The following is a 9,200-nucleotide window of genomic DNA, read 5'->3' on the forward strand; positions in this document are numbered from 1 at the left end:
CACACCCCCACCAGAGACCTGGCCTGCAACCCAGGCATGTGCCCTTACTGGGACTCAAACCATTGACTCTTTGGTGTGCGGGCCGGCACTGAATCCACTGAGCCACACCAGCCAGGGCCGAAACTAACTTTTCCTCAGCAAAATGCCTTTCAGATTCACCCAAGTTGCAGGGGTGGGTGAGGCAGGGGAGGGCAATGGGGAAAAATGTGGGACAACTGTAATTGAACAATAATAAAAAATAATTTAAATTAATTTGTTCCTTTATATTGCTAAGTACCATTCATTGTATGGAGGTACTGTACCATCATTTGTTATTTGTTTACCGATTGCAGCACATTTAGGTTTGTGTCCAGTTTGGGGTAATTATGAATAGAGCCACTGTAAACATTCATGCAAAGGTTTTTGTGTGAACATAAGTCTTTAAGAAAAGGTGATTTCTTCCTGGGGAAGACCAGGAAGAAATCACCACATTGGTCACATTTAGTGACCAACTGCCTTTGTGAGGTGTGCAGACCTCCTGGTCATAAACACTTTTAAGTTGCTCTTTATGGAGGTTATTTCAGTGCTTAACAATACCATATGCAGATGGCAGGGAGTATAGAAGGACCGTTGAATACCTTATCACTCCACTGTTGAATAGCTTTTTTGATAAAAGGTGTAATCTGGTCTCATTGCAAATTTTCCAGAAAACCAAACACATGACACATTAGTTTCAGGGGCCTCAAGAGTGTAACTGCAGTTGACTAATTGGACTGACTAAAACAATAGCATTGTAACCTGAATAAGTGATGAGGCACCAACAATAAATAGCTCTGGGGGGAGGGGGTCAATGGTCAGTCACCAGGAGAGACCAAACTGACTTTGGGTAGGAGTCACAAGTCTGCAATGCAACAGCAATGTCTACAGTAACAGAGCCCTTCACTTTCTGTTTTTTTTCTGTGATGGTGGAAGTGTTGTCTTGTGGGATGTGATGATAGATCCAGGCAACAAGACTTTAGCAACTAAAGTGCTGAGCAACTTAAGTGCAGCCTCAAGTAGCAGCTTGATTCCAGTCAGTCTCATCAGAGAATGGGTCTTTCCTTTGGGCATCTACATGAGGGCCCAGAAAGTTTAGTCAGCAACTATAATTTGTTTCCACAGTTCACACCTCGAGACAATTTTCTTTAATCAGCTAGTCTGTAATTTTTTTTAAAGCAGCAGATCAAATAGTGAGGTCACTAGCAAAAGCCCAAGAGTCAGTAAACACAGAGCAAGGTTCATCAAGGCAGGTATTAACTAAATATCTGAGAAGGGCCTTAAGTTCTTTCCTGAGTGGAGGTGCTGTCTGTTTTCAGTATTGCAAAGCTGGTACTGAGGTTGAACAGCTGCTGCAGTCCAGTGAAACCAAGTTTTAGCTTAGCCCAACCAGGCTCAGGATTTAGGGGAATCTGTGAATTGAGGGCCCCAATGGGCTAGTGAAATGGCTGAGTGAGAGGCAAAAGTTTCCCCAGAGAGACAGCTGCCACTTTTTCATGTAAACCCCAGATGCCTATTTTCATTTGACAAGCAAGGTTTTGTGAGCCCTTACATGTCAGTCACAGAGTCTGAGTTGAGCCACCAAAAAATGGGAATATCAGGCCAGAGATTCACAAGACCTACATAGATAAATTATCATTTGATTTTTATAAAAGTTCGGTAGCAAGCTGATCACTGCTTTTCAAAAGTGGTGTACCTGGTACCTATGCCAGGGAGGCACTATGTCCAAATCCTCAAGGATACCTCCAGGTGAAGGCTGCTTCCCTTCCCTAGAGGCTCTCATCAACAAAGTCATTCATCAAAAAGTAAAATTATTTTATTTCTCGTGTCACTAATTACAGTGAGCATTGAAATCCTCTAAACATATTTGCCATCTTTCTAACTTTCATAAGTAAACTAAAGAATATATAGGACTTGATTGTGAACACTCCGAGCTCTGCTGATAAACTTATAGCTATACTTTTATTTAGATTTTGGATCTTTTTTATATTTCACATCATATGAACTGCTGATTAGTTCATGTTTAAGTTTATATTAGTATAACAAGCCCAACTATGACCAGTTGGGTTTTTTTAATGACTTTTTTAAATCCAATTGTAAAAGTAACATAGGTTTATTGTAGAACATCTGGACAATAGAGGAAAATCTCAAAAAGAAAATAAAAATCACTTTGAACACATTATAGAAATAGAAAATAGGGACACTTGTCAGTGTGCTATGTTGCTGGACACATTGTATGCCAGTTGGAGAGTGTTTTGTGTTAATCAGCACAACTCACATAATATAGTTTGAGGATGTTACAAAGCCTTGCCTAAGTGAAAATATCTTCTTTGTCAGCTTGGCATGGTGCCACCATTCCTTCCTTATGTGGCTAAAGTGGGACATTATCCCTAGAAGAGCCTCATACGATGCATCTGTTACTTAGAGTCCTAAGAGACACCTGACCTTCTTGTGTTAATGTACAAGTTTTAGTTCAGGAAACTCAATTATTGGCCTTTAGAGCTTCAGTTATAGCTCTTTAACTACAGACCTTGCCCCCTCATAATACAACATAAGAATCTAGGCCACAGTATAAGGTACCTGTTAGGCCCTGGCTGGTGTAGCTCAGTGGATTGAGCGCGGGCTGGGAACTAAAGTGTCCCAGGTTCGATTCCCAGCCAGGGTACATTCCTGGGTTGCAGGCCATAACCCCCAGCAACCGCACATTGATGTTTCCCTCTCTCTCTCTCTCTCTCTCCCCTCCCTCCCTTTCCTCCCTAAAAATGGATGAATAAAATCTTTTAAAAAAAAAAAAAAGGTACCTGTTAAAGGCCATAAAGTGGTTAGTGGCAGAGCAAAGACCAGAACTGAGGATTCCTGGCCTTCAGTCCAATACTTTTCCCTCCATCACACAAAAATATTACCTACATGTTATTACATTATAGAGTCACATGAATATACTGTAGCCAGCCAGCATTAAATTTTAATTTATTAAAGTTTTTATAAAAATTTTGAAAACAAATTACCATATTTGGGTATTCTTGTTGGTGAATCTTGATTGTACTTTAAGTCAGGAGGAGCTTCAATACATTTAGTGTATCGGATGATATAATTTATTGATTTTCTAGGGCTTCTGTAACAAAGTATCAGACAAGATGACTTAAACAGGAGAAATGTATTGTTTCATGGTTCTGGAGGCTAGAAGTCCAAAACAAGGTGTTGGCAGAGTTGGTTACTTCTGAGGGTGGTGAGGAAAGGATGTGTTCCAGGCCCCTATCCTTGGCTTTTAGATGGCCATCTTCTCCCTGTGTCCCTTCACAATGTGTTACCTCTATGTCTGTCTCAGTGACCAAATTTCCCCTTGTTTATGAGGATTCCAGTCATATTGTATCAGGGCCCACCATTAAGAAACCTCATTTTAATTTGATTGCCTCTGTAAACACCCTTTCTCCAAACATGGTCACATTCTGAGATTCTAGGGGTTGGGAATTTAACATGTGAATTTGAGGGTGGGGGTGCAATCAGCCTCTAACAATTATTGTCTTAAAAAGTCACATATAACAAACTCCAAACTTATGTGATTCAGAAAAATTATGTCTCTAAGGAAATGGGAGGAAACAGAGGTGATGATGACACTTTTTGTCTTTAGTGACCTTGACTTTTTTGAAGATTATAGGCTAGTAATTTTGTAGGCTCTCCTTGAATTTGGGTTTGCAGGTTATGCACTTTTGCAAGGAATATCAGTAAAGCCATGTGTGTCATACTGTGAGTCATATGATGTTGATATGTGTCATTGCTGGTGATGTTAACTTTGACCATTTGAAAAGTTACTATTGTTTCCCTTTGCAATTAATGACTATTTGAGGGAGATGCTTTGAAACTATGTAAATATCCTGCATTTCATTAAACTTTCACTCACCAGTTTTAGCACCCAGTGACAATTCTTCCTTGAAATACTGATTACTTCTACGGGAGTTTCTAATTCCATTATTCTTCCTACCCTTATTGAGCATTATACTATAAGAAAAAACCTTACCTTTCCCTTATTTATTTATTCTAAAATTGTGGATTCATGGATTCTTATTATAAGGGTTATGCTTGCTTATTACTGATATTTATTTTGATGTTTGAATTGTACTAGATTTGATCAATGGAAGATCTTTCAGGCTGATTCCTGTATCATTTTTTGTTTAATTTTTATTTTTTAACCATTTTTTAATTTTTAATTGCAGTTGACTTACATTATTATATTAGTTTCAGGTGTAAACCCCAGTGATTAGACATTATATAAGTTAATAAGTGATCATAACAATAAATCTCACATCCATCTGATACCATACATAGTTATTAGACTATTATTTTTAAAGTGTTTTTTATTGATTATCCTATAAGTTTCCCCAATTTTTCTTACTTTATTCCTGCTCTGCCCTGCCACCCTAACCCTCCAACATTCCCCCTGCCTTAGTTTATGTCCATGGGTTGTTGTACATATAAGTTCTTTGAGTCCTCTGTTTCGTATACCATTTTTATCTCTCCCTGTCTATTTTATGCCTGCTAATTATGCTTCTTCTTCCATGTACCTTTCCCCCCCTTCCTCCCTTCCCCCTCCCCACTGAAATCCTTCCATGTGACATCCATTTCTCTGATTCTGTTCCTGTTGTGGTTGTTTGCTTAGTTTTTGTTTTCATTGTTTTTCTTTTCTTTTAGGTTCATTTGTTGATAGTTGTGAGTTTGTTGTCATTTTACTGTTCATATTTTTTATCTTTTTTTCTTAGATAAGTCCCTTTAGCATTTCATATAATGATGGCTTCGTGATGATGAACTCCTTTAACTTGGCCTTATCTGGGAAGCACTTTATCTGCTCTTCCATTCTAAATTATAGCTTTGCTAGATAGAGTAATCTTGGATGTAGGTCCTTGCCTTTCATGACTTCAAACACTTCTTTCCAGCCCCTTCTTGCCTGAAAGATTTCTTCTGAGAAATCAGCTGATAGCCTTATGGGCACTCCTTTGTAGTTAACTCTCTCCTTTTCTCTAGCTACTTTCAAGATTCTCTCTTTGTATTTAATCTTGGGTAATGTAATTATGATGTGGGCCCTGGCTGGCGTAGCTCAGTAGATTGAGCACGGACTGTGAACCAAAGTGTCGCAGGTTCGATTCCCAGTCAGGGTACATGCCTGGGTTGCAGGCCATGACCCCCCAGCAACCGCACATTGATGTTTCTCTCTCTCTCTCTCTCCCTCTCTCTCTCTCTCTCTCTCTCTCTCCCTCCCTTCCCTCTCTAAAAATAAATAAATAAAAAAATCGGACTTCCGGCAAGATGGAGGAATAGGTGGACGCACTGTACTTCCTCGCACAACCAAGATTAGAACAACAATAATTTACAACAATAATTTACGGTCAGAATAACACCCAGATCCGGCAGAGGATTTATCTGAATGGAAGTCGGGCAGCCAAGAAGTTGAAGTAGACGTGTTTATCCAGACTGGTAGGAGAAGACAAGCCGGGGCTGGCGCGGGTTGGGGGCCCGTGGAGGTTGGGGAGAGGTTGGCGAGAAATCGGTGTGATAGCCATCCGGGGCGCAAGAACGCAGCGGTGATCCCTGAGTACACAAGCTGTGGCTGGTGGACCCAGTGAAGTAGCGATTGTGGACCAGGGCAGAACTCGCAGCCCGGGAGCCCAGAGAAGGGTCTGAGCCCAGGAGACCAGAACTTTCGCCATTGTTTCCTCCCATCCCCGCTCCCACTCCCGCCCCGCCCCCACATATAACATCACAATCTAGCGACTGGGGTGCCCAGCTCCGGTGAACACCTGAGGCTCCGCCCCCCACCGTAACAAGAGCAACCAGACCGGAAAAGAAAAAAAAAAGGAAAAAAAAAAAAAGGAGAGATAGGGGAAAAATATGTTTTCAACAGAGCAGATCAGTCCCCCAGGACTCATCCTTTTGAGCAACCAAGAAATAGCCAATCTATCAGATGCGTAGTTCAAAACACTGGTGATCAGAAAGCTCACAGAATTGGATGATTTTGGGCACAATTTACATGAAAGGATGTAGGTTACCATAAAAGAGATGCAGGAAGATACGCAGAGGAGAGCCAATAGTGAAAGGAAGGAATCTGAGCCTCAAAACAATACAGTGGACCAGAAGGAAGATAGAATCAACCAAGCAGGAAAGCATGATGAAATAAGAATTCAAAAAATTGAGGAAAAGATTAAGAGCATCCAAGACACCTTTAAACGTTCCAATATCCGAATTATAGGGGTACCAGAATCGGAAGGGGAAAAGCAACAAATTGAGCACGTATTTGAACAAATAATAAAGGAGAACTTCCCCAATCTGGCAAAGGGAACAGTCTTCCAAGAAATCCAAGAAGCTCAGAGAGCCCCAAAGAAGTTGGACCCAAGAAGAAACACACCAAGGCACGTCATAATTACATTAGCCAAGGTAAAAATGAAGGAGAGAATCCTAGAAGCAGCAAGAGATAAGGGGACAGTAACCTACAGAGGAGTTCCCATCAGACTGTCAGCTGATTTCTCCAAAGAGACCTTACAGGCAAGAAGGGGCTGGAAAGAAATATTCCAAGTCATGAAAGACAAGGACCTACATCCCAGATTGCTCTATCCAGCAAAGCTCTCATTTAGAATGGAAGGGCAGATAAAGTGCTTCTCAGATAGGGTCAAGTTAAAGGAGTTGATCATCACCAAGCCCTTGTTTTGTGAAATGCTGAAGGGACTTATCTAAGAAAAGAAGATAAAGAAAAGACATGTATAGTAAAAGGACAGCAAACTCACAAATATTAACAACCACACCTAAAGCAAAACCAAAAGAAACTAAGTAAACAATTAGAACAGGAACAGAACCACAGAAATGGAGGGCACATGGAGGGTTAGCAGCAGGGGGGTGGGAGGAGGAGAGAGGGGGAAAAGGTATAGAGAATAAGTAGCATAGAATGTAGGTTGAAAATAGATAGGGGGAGGGCAAGAATAGTACAGGAAATGTAGAAGCTAAAGAACTCATAAGTATGACACATGGACATGAACTAAAGGGGGGAAATGTGGGTGGGAGGGGGGTACAGGGGGGAGGGGAGAGAAGGGGGGAAATGGGACAACTGTAATAGCATAATCAATAAAATATATTTTAAAAAATAAGTAAATAAAAAAATCTTAAAAAAAATGTAATTATGATGTGCCTTGGTGTGTTCCTCTTTAGGTTTAACTTCTTTGGTACTCTTGGCTTCCTGGACATCCTGGAAGTCTATTTTCTTTGCCAGATTGGGTAAGTTTTTTTTCATTATTTGTTCAGATAAGTTTTCAATTTCTTGCTGTTGTTCTTCTGGTACTCCTATAATTCGGATATTGGAATGTTTCAGAGTGTCCCAGAGGTTTGTAAGATTCTCTTCACTTTTTTGAATTCTTGTTTCTTCATTTTGTTCTGGATAGATGTTTATTTTTTTGTTTTGCTCCAAATCGTTGCTTTGAGTACTGGTTTCCTTCTTGTCACTGTTGGTTCCCTGAATATTTTGCTTTATTTCACTTTGGGTATCCTTCATTTGTTTTTTAAATTTTTTGGCCAAGCTCAGTCAGTTTTGTGAGCATTTTGATAACCAGGGCTTTAAATTCTTCATCAGATAGGTTGGCAATCTCCTCGTTTAGTTCTCTTTCTGAGGCTTTGCTCTGTTCTTTCAATTGGGCCATATTTCTTTGTCTTAGTGCAGCTGATAAGTTGTAAGGGGGCGGGGCCTTAGGTATTCACCTGGTCAGGACAAACCTTGCTGCACTGTGGCACTGCCTGTGGGGGAGGGACCAGAGAGGGAACAGTGTGGCTCACCTGCTCATCTCTAGTGCACTTTTCAGCAAACTCTCATGTGAGACTGTGACAGGGACATCAGCCTGTAGTGTCCTCGGTGTTATGGATGAAATATGAGACATTCATGCAGACTGCCGAGTCCGCTGGAGGAAAAGGGACAGTGTGGCTACCCTCTCAAGGGGAGGGTGCCTTGGAGCAACCTAGCAACTCTCTCAAGAGGAGAGCGCCCTGCGCCCTTGCCTTGGTAGGCTTTTATTGGGTTTTATTTGTACAGGAATACAGGTACAGATTATTAATTATTGTCAGGCAGTAAGGATCAAATGATAAATAACATACAAAGAACTATTAGGGCTCATTCTGAGTCAGGGTCTATTGCTAAAAGGCTACAAAACTTTGGGAAACAAACTCATTTCCTGCTCAGGTCTTTACCATTTAATTAAGAGCATTTTTAGCAAAGCAGGTTTCACAGAAGTTTATGTACTCTTTCTCAGGCCTGATTACCTGGGAACCTGCCCTTTCTAGCACAAGGCTGCACTGCCCTCTGTCATTGTTTCAGGCTTAAGTCAGGCAGAGGGGGCAAGATAGCCAAGAAATGAGGAGACTTCTTGCAGTCAGAATGAGGACTCAGGCTTTGTCAAAGCCGAGGGGCAAGGGTCCATCCCCTTCTCTGTAGCCCCCCAAATCCTTCCCTAGGGCCTCCATGTGATCATGCCTGTCATAGGTTGTTCCTCCCTTGGGAAATCTTACCCATCATTGGCTAACTGATCAAGCATTGGGGGCCAGTTATGGATGAAGTTAAAGGAGCAGAAACGGAGCTCCTGCCAGGGAGATAAGCTTTGTTTCCTTAGTGGCTATGGTCTGAAGGTGTCTCGCTCAGCCTTAGCCATGTGGGGGTTACAGCTCCTGAAACCAGGCAGGGTAGTTCCCAACAAGACTGGAGTTTCCAGTCTCGCTGCCCTTCCATTCTAAATGATAGTTCATTTAGAATTGAACTCTCATGTGAGACTGGGAGCAACCCCAGCTGTAGTCCACAGTCAGCTCTGACTTTGTTTTCCTCTTAAGTCAGCCCCTCCTGTGCAGCCCACTGAGCTCGGCAGCCAGCCCCACCCCCAAGGTCTGCTGCCTTACTGGTCTGGTTTTTCTGGTTGATTTTTTCTGGTTGGTTGTCGGAGTTCCATGTAGTATGATTTCCTGGCACGTTTGGTTGTCTATTGATTTTAGATTGGTTGTTATCCTCCTATTTGGTTGTGTGAGGAAGTGAAGGGTTTCTACCTACACCTCCATCTTGGCTGGAACTCCAGTTATTAGACTATTATTGACTGTATTTCCTATGATGCATTACACATTGCCATGACTATTCTGTAACAACAAATTGGTACTTTTTAATTCCTTCACCTTGG

At 41.5% G+C, this 9,200-nt stretch overlaps 1 long non-coding RNA gene across 1 annotated transcript; it reads left to right on the plus strand.

The window, feature by feature from the left end:
- Positions 1 to 477: 477 nt before the first annotated feature.
- LOC118500456 lies at positions 478 to 8,734 on the plus strand. The gene is made up of 3 exons (XR_004903014.1): positions 478 to 1,707; positions 5,478 to 5,481; positions 8,723 to 8,734. It is a non-coding gene; the product is annotated as an uncharacterized LOC118500456 (long non-coding RNA).
- Positions 8,735 to 9,200: the final 466 nt, after the last annotated feature.

This window comes from Phyllostomus discolor, chromosome 5 (assembly GCF_004126475.2).
Source record: "Phyllostomus discolor isolate MPI-MPIP mPhyDis1 chromosome 5, mPhyDis1.pri.v3, whole genome shotgun sequence".
Classification (NCBI taxonomy): domain Eukaryota; kingdom Metazoa; phylum Chordata; class Mammalia; order Chiroptera; family Phyllostomidae; genus Phyllostomus; species Phyllostomus discolor.